The 20,938-nt window shown below is 53.7% G+C and overlaps 1 long non-coding RNA gene across 2 annotated transcripts; it reads left to right on the top strand.

Annotated features, from left to right (window-relative positions):
• Positions 1–9,141: 9,141 nt before the first annotated feature.
• Positions 9,142–20,724, top strand: LOC105744706 (uncharacterized). 2 transcript variants are annotated; one of them, XR_011645349.1, is made up of 5 exons: positions 9,142–9,193; positions 15,495–15,608; positions 19,649–19,741; positions 20,141–20,337; positions 20,560–20,724. It is a non-coding gene; the product is annotated as an uncharacterized lncRNA (long non-coding RNA). The 2 variants fall into 2 exon arrangements; XR_001117698.4 differs by lacking the exon at positions 9,142–9,193 and adding an exon at positions 9,212–9,861.
• The last annotated feature ends 214 nt before the right edge of the window (positions 20,725–20,938 follow it).

The following is a 20,938-nucleotide window of genomic DNA, read 5'->3' as shown; positions in this document are numbered from 1 at the left end:
CGAGCAAGAAGGCTGCCGACAGCTGCCAGGGTTCAGGCTTCCTGGGTTCCTCTCTTCCCAGGGCTCGAGTCTCTCTGGGCTCAGCTGCTCTGCTCCTCTGTGCCCTCACCTCCCAGGCTCCAGCTCAAAACCCCACACCCTCTTCTCTGCCGTGCGGCTTTCTCAGTGAGTCCCCGCCCACCAGGACGGGCCAGTTTACAAACACAATCCAGGATCTGTTTTTGGAACTCATGAACCATATCAAACTGCCATGCTTGCCCTGGCCTGCCTTCCTCCCAGCAGAGCCTGGACCAGTCCGTGCGCGGTCACACTTGCAGAAAGACGAGCACAGGCCTTCAGGGTGGACGGTCCGCCCCTCGGCCCGGCGGCGGGATGGCTCGGATATCAGCTGCTGCGTCCCGGTCGTCTCCGTCCCGTGCTAAGCTGCCTTGGGCTCCCTGACATGGCCTGCGCCCTCATCTAGCCCCGTCCCCCCTCAGCCCTGCTGGACAGGTGGCCCTCCTGGGTCTCAGCCTGTGGAGCCAGGGCGCAGGGGAAATCCCACAGTGTCCCAGGAGGTGGGTTGGGGCTCTTCTGGAGAAACGGGAAACTCCGCTAGGCCAAGGGCCCCTGGCCCTCCGCGGGGAGGCCTGGGAAGGCGCGGGCCCTGCTCTCCCTTTTATAGGGTGGGCTGGGGGAAGCAGCCCTGACGGGGGGGAGGCAGGTGCCAGCGGCAGGGCACGGTGGTGCCAGCTCCGGGACAGCCGCAGGGGTCTGCAGGGACAGGACGCCGGTGCCCCTGCGGGCTGAGCTGGGGCAGCCCCTCCTGCTGCGGGCGGGACGGGGCCACCCAGCTCCCCACCTGGCCAAGCAGCCAGGAGGAGCTCCAGCCCAGCTCTGTGCTGGCGACTCAGTCCCCAGGCAAATGCCCTCGCTCCTGGGTGTCCGGTCACCCCCTCTGGCACCTCTTCCTGCTCTCCCAAACACATGGGCTCCCCCACAACCCCGTGCTCCTCGCAGGTAGCCCCAGGTGGGCTGTCTAGACTGGGTCCACCGGTACTTGCAGACACTTGCCGAACGTGGACAGAACGACTGCCCGAATGAGAAAGGACAGAAGAGGCGGCATAACAGTACCCCCAGCACTTTCTTACTTGTTTATCCATGTTTTCTATTCTTCCCCTACAATGTGTTTGCATGATCTGTATCAGTGTTTTAAAAAGCACACTCTTCACAGTACTAATAATTCACCTGCACCGGCGTCAGTCACACTAAACTTTCTTTGAAACCTCACGGTTTCAGGTGTAATTTGTGGCTCTGTGCCTGTGAGCCGGGCTGGGCTGCGTGGCCCCACGGGAGGGCCCGTAAGCCTAACAACAGCCCTCAGAGCAGGCCTTTTCACTCCTGTTTTTAAAGTGAAGAAACCGATTCAAACGTGAAGTGGCGTTTTGAGGTGGCTGGGGTCAGGATGGCTGCCCTGGAATTTTAACCCCGTTCTCTCTGACCTCACGTCCAGTGAGCCTTTGTATCCGTGTCCCACAGAACGACACGGATGCGTTATTTTACAGTTTTGTAGGCTGCAAGTCTGACACAAGGCTCCCTGGGATAAAAGCCACACTGTTGGCAGAGCCGCGTTCCTTCCTGAAGGCTCCAGGGAGAAGCTCTCCTGGCCCTCCTGGCTGTAGAGGCCGCCGCACCCCTGCCCACAGCTCCTGCCCACAGCCCCCGCCATGGCTCCTGCCCACGGCCCCTGCCCACGGCCCCTGCCACGGCCCCTGCCACAGCCCCTGCCCACGGCCCCCACCACAGCTTCTGTCCACGGCCTCTGCCCACAACCCCTGCCCACAGCCCCTGCCCACGGCCCCTGCCACAGCCCCTGCCCAAGGCCCCCGCCACAACCCCTGCCCACAACCTCTGCCTACGGCCCCTGCCCACGTGCCCATGGCCCCTGCCACAGCCCCCGCCACAGCCCCCGCCACAGCCCCTGCCCACGGCCCCTGCCCACCTTAGCCAGCAGTGCCACAGCAAGTGCTGCCCACATCTCGTCCGCCTGAGTCGTCTGCCTCCCTCTTCCACACTGAAGGACTCTCGAGGGTGCTAAGGCCCACGGGGTAACCCTGAATAGCCTCCCAGGGCTGGGACGCGGGCGTCGCTCGGAGCCATTGCTCTGCCCGCCCCAGCTGGAAACGGGAGAAGATGTCACCCGCTACCAGGCAGCATGCGGGGGTGAGAATGTCCCACATGGACTGGAGGGTGAAGCAGGCGTTACAGGCCCCGGGGGCTGGGGCGGCTCCTACAGCCGCCACTCATGCTGCTCCGCCGCCCCCAGCCCCCCGCCGCCTGCCCCTGGCCCCTTCCCGTCCTCCGGTCGCCCTCTGGCCAGGAAAGGCCATCACTGCCCACCAGGGCCCCCAAAGCCCACGCTGCCTTCCGGGTCCAGGAGAGAGAAGCCGAGCCCTGGGGCCGCCCGCACCTGGCCTCGAGGGTCACCCATGGGTGCTGGGCCCCAGCACCGGGGCTGCCTGTGGCTCCTGGGCCCCCACAGCCTCTGGCCACCCCGGCTGCCCCCGGAAGACTCACCTCCTGGCATTCAGCGTAGCAGGGACGGCCCCAGCCCCAACGGCTCCTCCCACCTCCAGCTTCCAGCCCCAGGCAGCTGCCCTGAGCTCCTCCCCGCGCTTCGCTGAGCCGCCTTCTCCCAAGCCCACCCCTCCTGTCCCACCCTGGGAGGTGCCCGGGTGTCCAGCTCGTCACTGCCCGGATGTCCAGCTCTTCACTGCCCAGATGTCCAGCTCACCACTGCCTGGATGTCCAGCTAGTCACTGCCTGGGTGTCCAGTTCACCACTGCCCAGATGTCCACCTCTGGGAGCTGCCTGAATGTCCAGTCCCCACTGCCCAGATGTCCAGCTCACCACTGCCTGGGTGTCCAGTCCCTACTGCCCGGATGTCCAGCTCTTCACTGCCCAGATGTCCAGCTCACCGCTGCCTGGGTGTCCAGTCCCTACTGCCCGGATGTCCAGCTCTTCACTGCCCAGATGTCCAGCTCACCGCTGCCTGGGTGTCCAGTCCCTACTGCCCGGATGTCCAGCTCTTCACTGCCCAGATGTCCAGCTTACCACTGCCTGGGTGTCCAGCTCACCGCTGCCTGGGTGTCCAGCTCTTCACTGCTGGCTTGACTGTTTTCCTGATTACTGTTTGGTGTCTGACGCTTTGTTCTCTTCTGCTAAGCCTGCCGGAGGAGCTTTGCCACCTGCTCCTCTAACCTGTCGATAGGTAACCCATGCCCTCTGGACCTAGCACTCTCCTTTCCTCATCCTCTAACCATAGCTCCTCCAGCTCTTCCAAGAGACCCACAGGCCGGGACTAGCCTCCCAGGAGCCCCTAGCCATCCCTGCGCACAAGCTCGTCCTCGGGAAGTACTGTGTACGCTGCGCCCTAGCCAGGCACTGCGCTGTCCTCAGGGGAACAGAGCAGGGACACGTCCGAGAGCCAGGTGTCAAACAAACATCTAATAAATACAGCTACAAGCTGTGCAGAGCTGTACGAGGCCATCAGAGGACGCCGGAGAAAAAACAGGAAGGGGGCCTAATTTAGAGGGGGGTGGAGGAATCCGGGGAGAGGACAGCAAAGCTGAAAGCCGCAGGTCCCCGTGTGTCCCATGGAGGAGGGGGCAGCTGGCGGGAGGCCCTGGGGGCAGAGCTGGCGCGGCAGCACGTGCCCGAGCGGCCCGGAGGGGGCCACGCCGCGCCTGCGCCGGGTTTCACCTGGGCGCCGGGACGCCTTCCAGGGGTTCCAAGCAGAGGCAAGGGGGTACCACCCGATTTTATCAAAACCACCGGAGCTGGGGAGTGGGGAAGGGGTGGCGAGGGAGGGGGAGCGCACAGGCCGTTCCCGGCGCCCAAGGACGGCGGCGCCTTCGGCCGCCTTCTGCCGCCTTCTGCCGTCTGTCCTTAGGCTGCTTTTCAATAGTTCTCAAAACCTATCACATCTCTCGGGTTAAAAAAGCGAAAACAAGGGCAGAAGTCGTAACCCGCTTGCCGTGAGCTGTCGGACCAGCTGCCGCGGCCGCCGGGGGGTGCTGGCCGGGGAGCGTGGCACCGTCCCCTGACCCAGCGGGCGGGCGGGAGCCAGGCTCTCTGCGGCGAGGACCTGCCGGGGCCTTCTGTGAAAGGACGATGGCCCCGAGGGCCACGTCGAGGCGTAGCGGAGGGAACGGGCGCGGCGGCGAGCGCACGCAGCATGCCCAGCCTGTCTCCTGATGGCTCAGCCCACCCGCGCCTCAGTGGGCAACAGCTCACGTGACCACCCAGCAGGGGAGCAGAAACCAAAGGGACCAACTCCTGCCTTGCCAGGAGGGTGAGACACGAGCACAGCGTGGCAGGAAGCTGGCTCTGCCGGAGAGAGGCTCTCCTCCTGGCTCTCCTGACCCGCCCCATCCGGCCACGGAAACCGAGAGGCCTCGACGAGGATCGCAGGGTGCTGCTCAACCCAGGTTGCAGGTTAGAACTTCCTGGAGTGGTCAGAAAGCCCCAAGCTCAAAGCACGGCACAGCCACACAACGAAACATTGCTCAGCAATTTAGAAGTACGGCTATAACACGGAGGAACCTGCAAACCTGATATTCAGTGAAAGAACCAGTCAGAGAAGACCATGTATTTCCTCGTTCCACTGAAATGAAATGCCCAGAAGAGACAAATCTCTAGAAGTAGGAAGTAGGCTAGTAGTTTCTAGGGCTGGGGGAGGGGGACTGAGGAGTGACCGCTAAGGCGAATGTGGGTTTTTTTTGGGTGACAGTTGCACAACTCTGTAGCTATACTAAACCCACTGAAACCTACACTTCAAATGCGTGAGTTCTAGCTCAATAAAGCTGTGTATTAGTCAGCCCAAGGGGTACTGATGCAAAGTATCAGAACTTTGTTGGTTTTTATAAAGGGTATTTAACTGGGGTAGAGGCTTTCAGCCACCAGATCATAAAGCATAAGGTACTTCCCTCACCAAAGTCAGTTGCCACGTGTTGGAGCAAGACGGCTGCCCACGTCTGCCAGGGTTCAGCTTCCTCTTCCTTTAGGGCTCCGCGGTCCCAGCTCCTTCCATTCTCAGCGTAGGCTTATAGGCTTGTCTCTCTCCCCAGGGCTCGTTTCTTTCTGGGTTTTCTCAGCTGTTCAGGGCTCTGGTCTCTTCAGCTGCAAACTATCAGAAAACAGCTTGGCTTTCTCTCCAGGGCTCCAGCTTCCAAGAGTAAACTCTGTGTTCTCCCTCTCTGTTTATTTAGTTGCCTGTCTTTGATTGAGCATCTGTTTATACAGCCCACAAGGGAGGGAGGGGCTGGGACTCAAACCAAGCCGCTCTAATGATGTGGTCAAGTAAAAGCCCTAACGTTGATTTAATAAAGTAAAAGTGAAACCTCTGAATCTAATACGCCGGGAGGAACAGACGAGTTGACAAACACAACCCAATATCTGTTTTTGGAATTCATGAACAATACCAAACTACCACAAGCTGTTAAAAATACTTGTACGCCTGTGCCCCACCCAACACCAATTTATTTGCAACATCTGGGGGCCGAAGCCCAGGCATCATATCTTGTTGTCTTTTTTAACCCCCCCACCCCCCACCCCCCCCTGCAAAGTAGCTCCCTTGTCTCTTTGCTCGTTGTTTTTGTTCATTGTTTCCATTCGCTGTCTGCTTGTTGTGGGTTTTTTTACTTGTTGTCTGCTTATCTGTATGTTTGTTTTATCTTTAGGAGGCCCTGGGAACTGAACACAGGACTTCCTGTGTGGGAGGCAGGTGCTCAACTGCTTGAGCCACATCCACTCCCCTGTCCATACATTTCCAAAGCTCCCCAGGTGACTAATTTGCAGCCGAGGCTGAGAACCACTGGTCTAATCTCACTCTCCGCCAGGCAGCTGAGGACAGTGGGGTCTGGACGGTTCCAGTGACTTCCTCAAGGCCGCCCAGCAGAGCCAGGACCAGAACCCAGGTTTCTGAAGCCAGCTTACTTCCAGCGGCTCTGACGCACAGTGCCCCGGAGTGAGCACAAAACCCCTGGGCCGCTGTCCTCCTGGCCCTCCTGGTGGGAGGGCGCCCGCTCCCTGGTTTCCACAGCGGCTCCTCTGTCGGCTTGTCCCCGGCTGCCCCTCCGGGCCAGGCGTCTGTTCTAAGCCGCCTGCCTTCTCAGCTCAGGGGCCGACTCCGCGGGCTCGCTCTCCTCGTGCGCCCCCCACAGCCCCCGCCGCTGAGCGCCCACACGGACGTATAACACGCAAACGGTTTCCACCGTGTGCTGAAAGGCCCCGTCCACTAAGTCTTTACACTCAGAGAGAGCGATTCATCACAGGCGCCGGGGCCGTTAGGGAAGCCGGTGTAATTTGCTTACATTACTAATTCCCGTTTTTAGTCAGATGGCAGCTTAAACCTTGAGGACTCTTATTTTTTTTTTAAGGATTATTTTGTATTTATTTCTCTCCCTTCCTGCCCCCCCTCCCAGTTGTCTGCTCTCTGTGTCCATTCGTCTGGGTGTTCTTCTGTGTCTGCTTGCATTATCCAGTGGCACTGGGAAACTGCGTCTCTTTTTTGTGGTTGTTGCGTCATCTTGCTGCGTCAGCTCTCCGTGTGTGCGGCGCCACTCTTGGGCGGGCTGTGCTTTTTTCACACGGGGCGGCTCTCCTTACGGGGCACACTCCTTGTGCTTGGGGCTCCCCCACACGGGATGTCCCTGTGTGGCACGGCACTCCTTGCACACATCAGCACTGCATGTGGACCAGCTCCACACGGGTCAGGAGGCCCTGGGTTTGAACCCTGGGCCCTCCATATGGGAGGCGGACGCTCTATCAGTTGAGCCACATCTGCTTCCCATGAGGGCTCTTGAGTCCACTTTCTTATGCAGGGTGAGGACATAAGAAGTTTGAGGCTGACGCCATTGCCAGGGTGACCGCTGTTAGGAGACGGGAAACGGGCGGCAAGTCGGCCCTTATCAGATACTTTCAAAGGAAAAATCAAAAGGCAAAATGGAATACTTTCAAAAACAGGATTTAAAAAACAATATTTAAAATGTAAGCCTAACTCATTCAGAGAAATGCCGGGAGTTTGATGTTTCCTAGGCCATAGGACACTCGTAATATTCTCTCCTCTGGGCAAAGAGAAGAGAGGAATTACATTTATTTACACCTGTATCCTTTCTCCCCTTTTAGACTATAAATTTTTACAGACCAAGAGTTTTCCTGTTCATCTTTACTTCGACAGACAGGTTTGAACAAAACCTGGAGCGGTGGTTCTCAAATGGACATGGGGAGTGACGGGTGGGGTTTGAAACGGCATGGTCCATTTATTTATTACTGTTCCATGACAAAGTACATCCAGGCAACACGTGTTTATTAAGCGCCTACTATGGGCCACGCACTGCTGTGCGCAAAGGCCCATCGTGGAACAAAACTGACAAAAATCCCTGCCTGCCCTTGGGATGTTTCCAGCCCACGGACAGTGGCCCGCCCACGTGGAGGGACAGGGGCATGTGTCCCCGGGGGGTGGGGTAGAGACAGGCACTGGCGCCGCGTCCCCGCCTCCCGCCCCGGCTCCCCTCACCTCTGCTGACAGAGGCCGCTGGGAAACGGGACGGGAACCACGCCCCGGGCTGAACGGCCCCGTGGGCCGCACCCCACTGCCCTTGTCCCGTGCTCCGGTCCCCCAAGCCTGTGGATCGGGGGCGCTCCTTCACCTCCACGCTGCGGGAGTCCAGGCCCCGGAGGACCGGGATTCGCTCACGATGGCACGGCAGGCGAGACGCAGAGCCGGGAGCCCACCCTGCAGGCACGTCCTGTGTCCCCACCGGGTCAGTCTCCCAGGGACGCCAGGAGGCTGGGGACAGGGGCGGAGGCGTCTCAGCCCAATTCAGAGGCTGCGGTCGAGGCCAGGGGGTGCAGCCCTCGGGGTATCAGGGCCCCTTGCCACTCCCGGGGCCATGGCCGCTCCCGCCCGCTCCCCAAGGCCGCGGGAGCCAGAGGTCGGGTGACAACAGGGATCGGGGGCCAGGCGAGGGTGGGCCCGGCCTCCTCCGTCGGGGCCAGCAGGAAGGAGCTCGGGCCAGTGGGAAGGAGCTCGGGCCTCCTATCGTCCAACGAGCCCCTTGCAGTAGTGGAAAAGCTGGGGACTCCGTGGTCAGGAGAGCTGGGGACCCAGGAGACCAAGCAGGAGTGGGGAAAGCGTGGCCGCTGACGTGGGTGGCAGCTGCGGCCGAGACAGCTTGTTACCAAGGCACGTCAGACGTGAAGGAAGACCCGCGTGTCCCCGTGTGGAAGGCTCCCTGGCCCCCGGGCACGGGGATGTGGCTGGGATCCCCCATCAGCGCCCACCCAAGCCCCGTCCTGCGGGCCCCGCTCGTGGGCGCCCTCGGGGGTGCTGCGTGTGCCAAGCAGAGGCCCTGCCCGCCCCTGGGTGCGCGGCGCCCCCGGCCCCTGGCGTGTCCCTGCCGCTGTCGCGCGCCTGGGCGGCAGAGCGGGCCTGCCCCCGCGTCACGGCCACCACCTGGGCAGGGAGCCCAGCTCCAGCCCGCCCGGGCAGCGGCCCTCCCGCGCCTGCCTGCCGTGCTTCCGTCCAGTCCCCGGCCTCTGTCCAGAGGCGCCTGTGCGTGTGCGGCCCTCGGCCCCCTCGCGCGTCCTTGAGTCCTGGGGAGGGACCACCACCACCCCCCACTCCAGCCCCAGCCTCGTGTCCAGCCTGCCCGGGCCGCGGCCATCGGGCTCCAGCCGGCGGACGAGGGGACGCCCCCGGAGGGCTCCGGGCAGAGAAGCAGGCCGCCCTCGGGGAGCTTCGCCCGGGCCGCGGTGCCCCGGGTGGACGGGGCCCGGGGTCCAGGAAGACCTCCTGCCCGGCGCGGCGGATCCCGTGGGGGACGGCGGCCCGCTGCTGCCACCTGGCGGCCGCCAGCCTCCCCTGCAGGGCAGTCCCCCAGCGCCCACGCCTGCAGAACCCAAAGCCCCCCGTTCGAGCGTCTCCTGGGAAGCCCCTACCGATTTGGCCGCAGAGCAGGGGCCCGGGGAGCTAGCTGTGCTGGGGGCCCGCGCACCGCCCCTGGCCTCCCCCGCTCCCCGGGCGCCTGATTGCTCAATGACCGTCACGAGGGCCTGGAGACCTTGGGCAACAAAACCTCCCCACCAGCCCCCGCCCCACCCCAAATAGGACCTACGACAGGCTGGCACCAGCGGCTCTGCCAAGACAAAGGTATCTCTGCTCGCAGGAGGGAAAAGGACGAGCTCCTGCCCCAGGGTGCCCCTGAGAGGCCCCGGCAGGCCCCTCGCCGCTGGGCTCAGGGGGACACGCTGCCGTCCCCCCATGCAGCTGCCTCCCGGATTTCCCTCTGGCCCAGCGGCTCACCCCGCAAACCAGGCAGCTAGTACAAAACAGGGAAAACTAGAGGCTGAAATAAAACCACTCAGGAGCGAGGGGCAGACCTCCATCTCTGAGTCTTCTCTGCCAGAATCCGCTTAATTACGTGCTCACGGTTGTAATTCTTGAAATAACTGGTTTCTCCCGTCTTCACAACAGGAGTGACTCATTCCTTAACCTTTCTTTCCGGGCGGCTGAGTCATGGGAAGTTTATTATGGCTGAATTTTCCCTCGCCACGAGCTCTACCTCCTTCCCAGGGTGGGATGTTTTCTTAAGGAAGTTTTCCAGTGTAGGCAGAGAAAGCTACGACCAAACTGCACCATCAGTCACAAGACCCGCCGAAGCCCGAGAGCAGCCCTCCTGATTTGCGTAAGGAGGAAGGAAGAAGAGCTGGTTTGCTCAATTTTAGAGCAACCCCGCGAGGTTTGTGTGGTTGTGGAGGTGTTCCGGCGAGGAAAGAGGTGCTCAGAGAACACGCTGCCCAGGGACACACAGCTATCAGGTGAAAACACCGGGACTTAGGCTCCAGGGTTGTCGATGCCACATGCAGTTTGCTTTCTGCGGCGCCTTTCAGAATCACGCAGCGGGAAAGCGGGATGAGGAAGCCGAGGGTTAAAGGAGGCTGCGGGAGCCTCAGGAGAGAAGGAAAACAGGCTCTGGCTCGGACCTCGTGTCAGTGCTGGGCTGCCGGAAGCAGCTACCACGGAACGGGGTGGCTTTTAGCAGTGGGAAGGTACTAGCTTACAAGCTTTGGGTTTTGAGGCTGAGAAAAATGTCCAAATCAAGGCATGACCAAGGCGATCCTTTCTTCTCAAAGACCAGCTGCAGGCGATCCTCGGCTCCTCTGCCACATGACGAGGCACGGGACAGCACCTGCGGTCTCTCCCTTCTCTTCTGGGTTTCGTTCATTTCAGCTTCTTGCTTCCGTGGCTTTCCCTCTCTGTCTGAATTTCATTCTCATAAAGGACTCCAGTAAGAGGACTAAGACCCAGCCTGAATGAGGGGTCACACTTTAACTTAAGATCCTACCCACCGAAAGGTCCTGCTTCCAGTGGGTCCACGCCCACAGGAATGGGTTAGCTTTAAGAACCTGCTCTTCTGGGGTCCCTACAGCTGCAAACCCTCCCAGACCTGCAGGCAAGGATAAGCTGGGGATAGGGTGGGGGGCAGGAGGAGAGTTCTGGGGAAAAGGCAAGCCTGGGTCCAGGAAGGGGCGTGACCAGCCAACAGGAGGCCGATGGTGAAGTACGGGCAGGAGAAGCTGTTGCCCATTTCGTTCTTACCAACAGTCCTACAGATTGGGTATATCATCCATTTCACAGACAATAAAACCAAGATTGAACGTGGGGAGAGAATTTGCCCCAAAGTCAAACTCTAGAAGGAGGCAGGAGCAGAATTAAACACAAGGACAAGGAATTATGGCAGGGAGGACTTGATGAAAAGCCGGTATCAGTGCCACCTCATCCCCAACATCTGCCTCTTTTTTCTGCTTTCCCCTGCCTCCTCCCACACCAGTCTACCCCATTTTCTACTTGTCTTTACTTAACCACGGGTAGCAGAGTGGAGCCAGGGGGCATTCCAGCCTCCCTCCTTGGTACTGAATATCATGTCATAACTCACTTTCTCTCTCCATTCAGGCCAGAATATTTGCCCTAGAATCAATCTTCCTTTTCTGTAATTGGCTTCCAAGAGAGTCAAGCCGGCTTTCCATGATCTTCTTTTAAGCTGACTCTGAGCTTTCTTCTCCCTTCCCTTCCCTCGGCAGAGGCTTTGGGGTTTCTGGGGGCTGAGCCGCATGGTGACATCAGGGGACACGGAGAAGGCAGCAGTGGTGGTAGTAGAGGGCATCTCGATGGGGGCAGCCGTGTGCTGCACAGCCAACGGGGCAGCCTACAGGGCGGAGACTGGTTCCACTGGGCAAGTAAGTAAATTAAATCAGGTTGGACAATGCGCTGAGGATAACGGCAGCCAGATTTCTCACTGCTGGCTAAATGACAGGAATGAAAGAAAGGGGAAGGATGGAAGCAATGTGAAGTGTTGGATTATAATAGGCTAGAGTATGAACTCATCATCTGTCTATATATGTGTGTGTGTGTGAGTGCATAACCGCATGTATGGGGATGTAGACATACGAAGCAATCCTAGCTCTAAGCTGAGGAGCTGGAAGCAATGGCTCCCCGGTGGCTATGAGCAAAGGGAGTATCTAAATTTGGTATCTGAATACCACTCTCCACCAAAAGAAACCAGTTAAAGGCTGATTCCAGGGATGGGACAAGGAAAGTACAAGATAAACCAGAAGGTAAAAAGGTGCTTAAAGACAGATGGGTCATGTGAAAAGGAAGCAGAAGCCAGCTTGGAGGAGATTCCACTGGCCAGATCTGGGACAATCTAAACATCAGAATAAATAACGATCATACAGATTTCAATCTGTTAGATAAAACAGGAACCCATCCTGATGAAATAGCAACGATTTATTAATAAGACCATCGGTGGGCGCCAAGGCTGATGGGTGGAGGTTGACAAGAAGTAGGATGTTGCCATACATTTCAGAAAATCTCTCCACCAAATACTTACCAGTCCCCAAGGGGCACATGGTGACTTTATGGGAGAGAAATCTGCAGGTCACTAACAAGACCAAGTGATCAGGATTAACGTCACCAGTGGCGGGTCCCAGTAACAATGGAGACCTTCTGATGGACACCACAAGGAGGCCAGCATCGTGTCTGTGGCCTTCTTGTCAAGAGGCATGGCAAGGCTGACCTTAAGAGCACATCCTCCAGAACGAAAGCCAGTGTTTTTACAGATGAAGGACATGCTTCCCCCATAATAATTCACTTCTCCATGACGTCATTCTCTCATGCCCAGAGGATGATTTCAAACACAAACTCTAATTTTCTCTATCACTTAAGCCATAGTGTCAGTACATTTTATTACATATTGGGCATTATATATTTGTGTGTGTTCCACGGTAAAGCACTGACACTGAGAAAGTTTATTTATTAGCTGAGAATCTTCTCTATTACTTTCATCTCCATCCCTACCCCACCCTACCCCTTGCCCTGAAAATAAAAGAGCAAAAACAAAAACCCAAGAGTTCCTTTAGCCCCAAGACTCTATGTTTGGCTTCCGGATGTGGTCTCCTGAAGGGCTTCTAATGATGGATGCTCCTTATGTCCCCAAAATTCAGGTTGGTTAATCCTCAAAATCTAGCACAATATGCTATCACCCCTCCAAGTTCTTCACAAGAGCCAAATCCATCTCTTGCTCTCTGTCAATTCAATTATTTGCACATTTACTATCTCCTTTACCTTTGGTTTAAATTTTTTTTAACCTACCCAGGTTTACTAAATACTTTGAATTAGGTAACAGGTTTCGATGTACTCTTCCTCCTTTTCCTTCCAGATACAGTCTGCCCCTCACTGGATCCTGTTTCTTAATTTCCTCTTTTTTGCCACACCCTGACATATATTTCTTTGTTGTAAGTCATGTTGTAACATGACTTATATTTCTTCTTCCAGACTGGTCTGGTCCACCCTCTACCCAGACTCATTTCTTCTCTGGATCTGACTCCTTGAGTCCATCAGCCTAAACACCCAGAACAATGAGGCAGTATTTCTTGGGGTAGGGATACAAAATTCATCAGCCTAAGGAGAATATACATGTCCAAGAATTGACCGTATAGGAACTTCTCCAAGGCTAGGAAATAAGAAAATGGGGTTCTTGAAAGTATGTGCTTTACCAGGAACAATATCTTTGGTTCATGAGCTCAGACTGTCTTTTTTTTTCTTTTAAGATGTGCTTATTTATTCCCTCCACTGTTTTGCACCCACTGTCTGCTCTCTGTGTCCATTCACTGTGTGTTCTTCTGTGTCTGCTTGTCTTCTCTTCAGGCGGCATCAGAAACCAATCCTGGGACCTTCTAGAGTGGGAGAGAGGCTCTCAATCTCTTGCACCACCTCAGCTGCCTGGTCTGCAGCATCTTTTATTGTCTCTCCTCTGTGTCTCTTTCTGTTGTGTCATCTTGCTGCGCCAGCTCTCTCCTTGGGCCAACTTGCTGTGCAGGCCCGCCCTCCTGCATGGGCCAGCACTCCACTCAGGCCAGCCTGCCTTCACCAGGTATTGAACCCTGGACCTCCTATATGGTAGACGGGAGCCCAATCATTTGAGCCACATCCACTTCCCTCAGATTGTCTTAATACAAGTTATTCCCTTCCTGTACACTTTAGTATGTGAGTCTCTAAAAGACTTTTATAATAGATTTTGCACAGGATACTACACTATATAATTATTGCATATCGTGATGGTGAGGCTATTGTGTCAGCTCAGCCAGGTAATTATACTCCATTGTTTGGTCAAGCAAGCACTGGGCCAACTGTACTACAAGGGCATTTATGGACTTCAGTCACCATTGACTTTACTGCAGTGGTAAATCATTGATAGCTGGTTATAATTACATCAATCAGGGAGATGGCCGTCAGCAATGAGTGATGCTTTATCCAGTCAGTTGAATGCCTTAAAAGGGGAAGTGACTCCAGCATTGAGAGAGAACTTCTCAGCTGGTCTTTGGACAGCCAGCATCTCCCAGAACTCATCAAGCACCTTCACTGGACTTTCATTGGAGCCCCTGGTTGCAGCCTGCCTGCGGAACCTGGACTTGTGCCTCCCCACAGCTGCATGAGAGACTCATAGAATTGCACACTATTGACAGATATCTCTTGTTGACTCTGTTTCCCTAGAGAACCCTGACTAACACAGCTTGGTACCGGGAGTGGTTCTTGAGGAACAGAGCCTTAAACATGGGGTGTCTGAGGTGGTCCTGGGAGTTTTGCAATTGGCTCTCTACTGTAATTGAACTCAAGGGTTCTGACGACTCCCTTTCCAATAGCGAAGAGGCTGCTAACGGTCCATGGCGGGAGCTGGCAATTGAGATTCCCAAAACAGCACCACTGGGTTCCCCTACTTCCACACTTACAAGACAGGTGGAAGCCCGATCACGTGAGCCACATCTGCGTCCCTGTTTTTAGCTTTTAATTTAGGTAATGAAAGGATTTCACCTTTCATTTCTTCTATTTTAAATCTCCTACATTTTCTCTCTCAATAATTTTCGTATTCTGTCGGTTTGTTGTTTTTTTTTTAAAGATTTATTTATTTATTTATTTCTCTCCCCCCACCCCGGTTGTCTGTTCTCTGTGTCTATCTGCTGCGTCTTCTTTGTCCGCTTCTGCTGTTGTCAGCGGCACAGGAATCTGTGTCTCTTTTTGTTGCGTCATCTTGTTGTGTCATTTCTCTGTGTGTGCGGCGCCTTTCCTGGGCAGGCTGCACTTTCTTTCACATCTGGGCGGCTCTCCTTACGGGGCGCACTCCTTGCACGTGGGGCTCCCCTACGCGGGGGACACCCCTGTGTGGCAGAGGACTCCTTGCGCGCATCAGCACTGCGCATGGGCCAGCTCCACACAGGTCAAGGAGGCCCGGGGTTTGAACCGCGGACCTCCCATGTGGTAGACGGACGCCCTAACCACTGGGCCAAGTCTACAGTCATTCTGTGGGTTCTTTAACGATTTTATTTTATAAATGTCCTTGTGTTTTTATTTATTTTTCTTCTATTTACTTCTACTGTGATCTTCTCTCAAACTCCCATGTCCCTTTATTACCATACCCTAATTTTCTTCCTTCCCCTTTCCTTCCTCTTCTCCCGAGACGGTTGCTCTCACAGGCTGTAAAGAAGCACGGTCCCGGGGCCGCTGGGAGGCAGCGCTGAGCCTGCGAGGGGTCTCCAGCTCTCTGCAGCCCCCGTGTGGTTCCACGGTAGTTCCCCCAGCCTGCTGAAGGGGGCGCTCACGGACTCCTCGCCCTGCTTATATCTCACATATTCCAGTATTCCACCAGGAACTGTGAGTGTTCAAGTCGGTGGTCTTCGGTGGCCCCGTCTTGCTGAGTGAGCTGTGCCCGTGACGTGGCCTGCCATGAGCAGAAGGACGCGGCCAAGGAGGCCCCGGCGCCTGCCCGCCTCGGCTGCCCTGCTCGGGCTGAGCCCTGGGGAGGCTCAGTTGTCAGGCCCCGGGCGAGACTTGCTTTCTTGCTTCTAATCCGCATGCTCTGGGCGTGTGGCTTTCACAGGCTCTCTTCTCTCCATAGGACAGTCCTGGAACAACCGGCCAACGTGGAGATTATTCTGACCGGATTATTAAGTAACAACACTTGCTTCTCGGCAGAGGGAGTCTCTGGCAAGCTCCGTTCTATTCATCCCAGGTGAACGGGGGGCTACTTTCTCTCCAGACCACGGCCTTCTTCCATTTCCTGTCCCCAAACCTCCCTCTCTCCCCCCGACCCCCAAAGCCCCAGTGTCCCTAACCTCTGCCGTTCTCCAAGAGGTGACACGCTCTGCTTTACCATCTTGGCTGACGGGGTGGGGGCGGTAGGTAGGGGAGAGCTTCAGAGACTTCTTTGCCTTCTTAACTACAGTAGCTCTTAACCCAAAGGCTAAAAAGCCAACAAGGGGTGAAGCCAACCACCAAGTGTGGCCACTACAACCACGTATTCAGGTTCTGGGAAATGGCGACGCGTTGGCCAGTGCACCCAGTGGACTCACGGTGACCTCACCTACCACCAGCTAAGAGGTCCTCATTGCCAACAGGCAATTCAGCCACGGAATCCCACCCCAGCACCGACTTTCTCGGAATAGTCCTGGTATTAACAGTTACAGGCTGGTTCCCTAGGAAACAGACTTGGAGATGGCGATTAGCATGCAGGAATCTTATTCGAGAGTGCTGTTGGGATTAACACCCAAAGGAAGGGAAGGAAATGCCTAGACAGAGAAGCTGGCCCGTGCTGCAGTCTCAACAAAGGCCTCAGCTGACCCCGCGGTTGCTCTGCTGCTAGGCTGTTCCTTCAGAGTTGTCCTGATTTGGGGCAGAGGATCTGAGCCTTTATACCCTGCATTGAACAGCCATTGAATACAGGCTGCCCCTAGGAAGAGGACATGACCTTGAAGCCAAGGGCAACTTCTGGAGAGGGCTGACAGCTGGAGGTTCTCAGCCAGCAGCCACCCAGAGACCTTCAGCTCTACAGGGGAGCTGGATGGGGTGTCATACCATCTTACACCATGGAAACTGGATTTATCCTAATGTGCTCTTTCCCCCATTAAAGTGCATGCTGTCTGCTCGGACACATGGGCCCCCTTATGATTATTTAACTTGTATATGCATTGCATACTCCATGGCAGAAGTATTTAATCTTAGGACCTTGAGTGCCCGGATTTGCAGTGGGAGCAAAAGGTAGAGAATGGGATTGGAGCATCACTTTCTCATGGGTCATTTTTCTAGAAGCAGATAAACTAATTTAAATGGACTATTTCTCACCCTATTAAAGAACAGGATCTGGATAGAGAAGACTGAACATTTTTTGCTTAGAAGTACTTGGCAAGGGTTGTTGGAGAACCCTACCCACCAGATCCTGGTGCCCCGCTGCAAGAAGAATAGTGTAATGCTTCACCTTCGTGGATATGCTCCATTCGGTTTAGCTTTTCACCTTTGTAGACATGCTAATCACTTACCACTTGAGGCTCTGGTAGTAGGTGAAAAATAAAGGAAACCACCCCACGACCATTCTTGGAACAGCTTTATGGGGACGGTCAGTTCCTTCTGGACACAGAGGGCTTCTCCTCATGGAAGGCATTTATTTGAAAGCATTGCTCAATACAAGATAATCCTTGGCTAGGCTCTGAAAACTTTTTTTCACAGGAAGTCTTTGCCACAGCGGAATTTAACCTATGTTTTCATGACCATGGATCCAAGTTACAAGGTTGTTGGGTTTCTTTTCTCTTGAGCTAGGCTTTATCAGGTGAAAATAGAAAGGAACTGACCCAAGTTCAGCCTAAACACAGGGGCTGTGAGGCTGATAAGGGTTGTTTTGACCTCCGTTGTAGGTTCCTTGTTGCTACAGTAAATACCATGCAGTGAATTGACTTAAACAATGGGCATTTATTGGCTTACAGTTTTGAGACTAGGAGAAGTTCAAATCAAGGCACCGTCAAGGTGATGGTTTCTTCCTGAAGACTGTGCATTCTGAGGCTGGCTGCCAACAATCAATCATTGCTTCTTGCCAATTCTGTCACATGGCAATGCACATGGCAGGCTATCCTCACTCTCCTTTCTCTTCCGAGTTCCGATTACTTTCAGCTTCTGGCTGCTCCCAGTGGCATTCTCTCTCTTGGTCTGAATTTCATTCTGCTTGAAAGGACTCTAGGAGTAGGATTAAGTCCCATTCTCGTTTGGTTTTGACCAAAACTTAACTGACGTGACTTCATCAGAATGTACTATTTATAAGGGTTCATACCCACATGATGGATTAAGTTTAAGGACATGTCTTTTCTGGGGTACATAGCTCCACACCACCACAACCTCCAAGACTGAAATGGTGAGTGTTTGGGGAGCTATGGTAAGTTCATGATCTACAGGAATTCCAGTGTGTGCCCTTAGATTGATGTACCAGGCCTGCTCAGCAGCAGTGGCTAGGTAGGATATTCTAAAAAAGAGGCCAAAGTTTGTGTGGGTCGAGTGTGTGTGTCCATTTTGCTTTTAAATTAAAAAAAAAAATTTGTCTGATCTATGTATCTTTAAAAAGAAAGACAATAAAAAATTGAAAAAGAAAAAAATTTTTCAATTAAATTTTATTATTAATATACACATAAAAATTATAATAATAAAAAGTTTGCATTTATCTTGTTCTTTTTTTCACCCTAATGTTTTTAACAGTTAAAAGATATTGGTTTTTTGGGCTAAAGAAGAGAAGGGAGGCCCAGGTCTTGAGTTGAACATGGGCCCCATCTATACAGTATTATGCCTCCAGAGCACAAAGGCAGATGTATTTTAGACAGCAAGATTTTGCAAAATAAAAATGCAGATGCCTAGTTAGATTTTAATTTCAGATAAACTACACATAAATTTTTAGCATAATTGTGTCTCAAATATTGCATGGCATCCTGTATTTTATCAGAAAACCCTATTGTAGTTTTAATGAAAACTGGTTATTTAAGGGGCTGGCCAGGCAAGGGGGATCAGCCATATGGCCACCTGTGACAATATGGCTGCCCGTGGCAACAATATGGCTGCCTGTGGCAAAAATGTGGCTGCCTGTGGCAACAATATGGCTGCCTGTGGCAACAATATGGCTGCCTGTGGCAAAAATGTGGCTGCCTGTGGCAAAAATGTGGCTGCCTGTGGCAACAGTATGGCTGCCTATGGCAATAAGAGAGTGATAAACTAGCCCAAAGAACTCTAGCAAGAGAAGTAACAAAGGGGAGGCCTAAACTCAGACATCCAGGCCCTATAGAATAAAAAGAAACTTTAAATGGAGCCTAAATGCCAAAGTACCCAATAGAACCGGCTTAGCAGACGACTGAGACAGAGTGAACAAGTCCAGGTTTACATACAGAGAGTAGTAGGGGGTGAGGAATGATGGCTGTTGTTTGCTCATGTCCGGTGGAAAAGGTTGGGCCTGCCTCCATTGTGATTAACTGGCTCTCTGTGGGGAGGCCTGGCAGAAAGCTCCACTGGCTATGCTCACCAGCGGCCCTTTGTGGCGCCTTGTGCCCTGTAGATCAGTGCCAAGAGGCAGGTTCCCACACGTCTCAAAGGCCACAGGCACTGTCTCAACGAGCCCCTCCAGGTACTGAGGAGGGCTTTTCCTACAAAGTCGTACAAACAGTGTACGACTGTGGCAGGGTTGACAGATCAAAGAAACAGTATGAAACGTTTCTCTCTCTGTGATGTAACGCTATGGTCAAAGTAAAGCATGCAGTGTTCAATACGAAACAGTGAGACAATTGGCTTACCATTTGGGGGAAAGTTATCAAGGTCAGTGAATCTTCCCTTTGGCAGGGATTCAGATAACTGTCTTTTCTCTCAGTCTTCTGAATGGTCAGAGCAGCTATCCTTCTCAGAAAATGAGCTCTACACTGTTGTTTGGTCCTGAAAGTGATTTCTAAGGGGTTCACCTTCCTGACTTTTTTCTTGCCCTAGTGCAGAGTTATCCTGTTTGATGCTCCATGAGCATAGATTGGCTTAATGAGATGGGTAGATGAGGGGGAAAATATCGAAGAAACATCAAGAATGGCAGCCCTGGAGAAAACAGTAATAAAATTCAACTTATAAACCTTGTGGGGAAAAGCAAAACAAAACTTAAACTTGCCTTTCAAGGTCAGTATTTAGACCAACGTATATTCAAACACATAAGGGTTTCCTTGATTTCTTTTTTTTTAAGATTTATTTATTTGCTTTATTTTTCTTTAGTCATCACCCCCCTCCCCAGGTGGTTCCCTCATCTATCTGCTCACCTTCTCCAGGAGGCACCAGGAACCGAACCCAGGACCCCCCACATGAAAGGCGAGTGCCCAACAGCCTGAGCTACATCCACCGCGGGCTGCAGCATCTGCCGGCTTGTGGCATCTGCTCATTGCAGTGGGGGTGGCACCTATCTTGTTGGGGACAGCATCTAGTTCATTGCAGCAGGGGTGGCGTTTATTTGTCTTCTTTTTTAGGAGGTTCTGGGAACCAAACCAGGACTTCCTATGGGGTAGGCAGGCACCCAACTGATTGAGCCATATCTGCTTCCCAACTTGATTTCTAAGCCTCTGAAGAGGCTTGATCGTATCCCTAGTTCTAGATATGAACTGACAAATTTCTAATGAGGAAATGAATATAAAAATGTTGTTTTTCAAGAAATGATCTCTTACACCTTAGCTTTTGTTACTTTGTATATCTTCCTCACACTATGACATACAGGAGACACGGACATTGAACCTGGGACCATCTACATGAAAAACACTTAGCCACACCTGCTCAGCAACATTTAATCACAGACATTCAATGGATAAAAGAGTGTGGGATCTGAATCCAGAAGACGCAAGCTACGTGAGCTTGGGCAAGTCGCTGCTGTTTCCTCGGCTTCGCTCTCTCCTAGCGACTGGGCGATGCACCAGGTGAGCCCTGAGGTCGCCCTAAAGCACGGTTCCGTGGCTCTGCCACCCCTGAAAGTCTGTCGCCTGTCGGCCTAGACTTCAGGGGAGGCTGCTCAGTCTCTCTATTTAAAACCTTGTCATTATCATTAACATCTCTGGGTAATGTTTCTGAGTCTGGGAAAACAAAAGCAAAACAAAGGCCCTAATAGGAATGACTTTGAACCCTATCTTCTCTGTCCCCAGATCTTCAAAAAGACCAGAGGCAACATTTGCCAAAGCCACAGCTCTTACAATAACCAGAAAGAAAAATTTCCTCATCACCTTCCTTTTTCTTCCTGCACTGGGGGACCAATAAACTGGTTTGCCCGCCTTTGGAATTATTAATAAAAATTATTTTTTTAAATTTAATTTTATTGAGGTCTATCATTCATACATGACCATTCATAATAAGTGTATGGTAAAAGTTGAGAGCTTACAAAACAAACATGCAGAACATCATGCAGGGTCCCATACGTCTCCACCAACACCTTGCATTGTCGTGAAACATTTGCCATAACTACGAAAGAGCATTGTCAAAGTGTTACTACTAACCATAGCCCATATCTTACATGTGGTGTATTTT

Source organism: Dasypus novemcinctus, chromosome 13, assembly GCF_030445035.2.
Source record: "Dasypus novemcinctus isolate mDasNov1 chromosome 13, mDasNov1.1.hap2, whole genome shotgun sequence".
In the NCBI taxonomy this organism is placed as follows: domain Eukaryota; kingdom Metazoa; phylum Chordata; class Mammalia; order Cingulata; family Dasypodidae; genus Dasypus; species Dasypus novemcinctus.
This window is presented reverse-complemented; position numbering and strand designations above follow the sequence as displayed.